The 749-nt window shown below is 29.9% G+C and overlaps 1 non-coding gene across 1 annotated transcript; it reads right to left on the minus strand.

Annotated features, from left to right (window-relative positions):
- Window positions 1–397: 397 nt before the first annotated feature.
- Window positions 398–477, minus strand: TRNAL-UAG. The gene has a single exon. It is a non-coding gene; the product is annotated as a tRNA-Leu (tRNA).
- Window positions 478–749: the final 272 nt, after the last annotated feature.

Raw genomic sequence — 749 nt, forward strand, 5'->3', positions numbered from 1 at the left:
GAATTGTTATAATTTCATCTTTAATTTTATTATCTAAATATATAATAAAAAAATTTATCCGTGTATCGCACGGGTAATTGAACAATTATTTGCTCAAAGCCAATCAATGATAACATCAGAAAACATAATCATATATTCATATCGACCCAAACCATTTCATCAATTGTATTATATAATATTCGTTTTTATATTTTATATAATCGTATATCGATCCAAATATTCATAAAATATTATAACAAATGCAATTCGTGCAATGCAAGGGTGAAAATAATAATAATAATAATAATAATAAATACATTTGATAGAATGGGTGAGTTATATCATTCACCTAATCCCACTTGAGAAAGGCATGCCAAGCGCTCCATGAATTAACAAAATTTATAAAACATTTACAAAGTGACGGCTGTGGGATTTGAACCCACGCCCTTTCGGACCAGAGCCTAAATCTGGCGCCTTAGACCACTCGGCCAAACCGTCAAGATGGCATTTTAAGCTCATGATTTAGTTAATAAAGATATCCAAGTAGAGATGGTGACAGAAAGACATAATTGTATGTATATACGCAATTGAATTTATATGCTTGCTGAAATATTTATTTCTTTCCGGGGTTATTCTCTAGTAACTTCTACAAGTAATAATTGTATAAAACAAACTTCTAATTAAGGGGAGCCTCCCCCCCCCCCCCCCCCCCCTTTTTTTTTTTTTTTTTTTTTTTTTTTTTTTTTTTTTTTTTTTTTTTTTTTTTTTTT

Source organism: Ipomoea triloba, chromosome 9 (assembly GCF_003576645.1).
Source record: "Ipomoea triloba cultivar NCNSP0323 chromosome 9, ASM357664v1".
NCBI classification, from domain to species: Eukaryota; Viridiplantae; Streptophyta; class Magnoliopsida; order Solanales; family Convolvulaceae; genus Ipomoea; species Ipomoea triloba.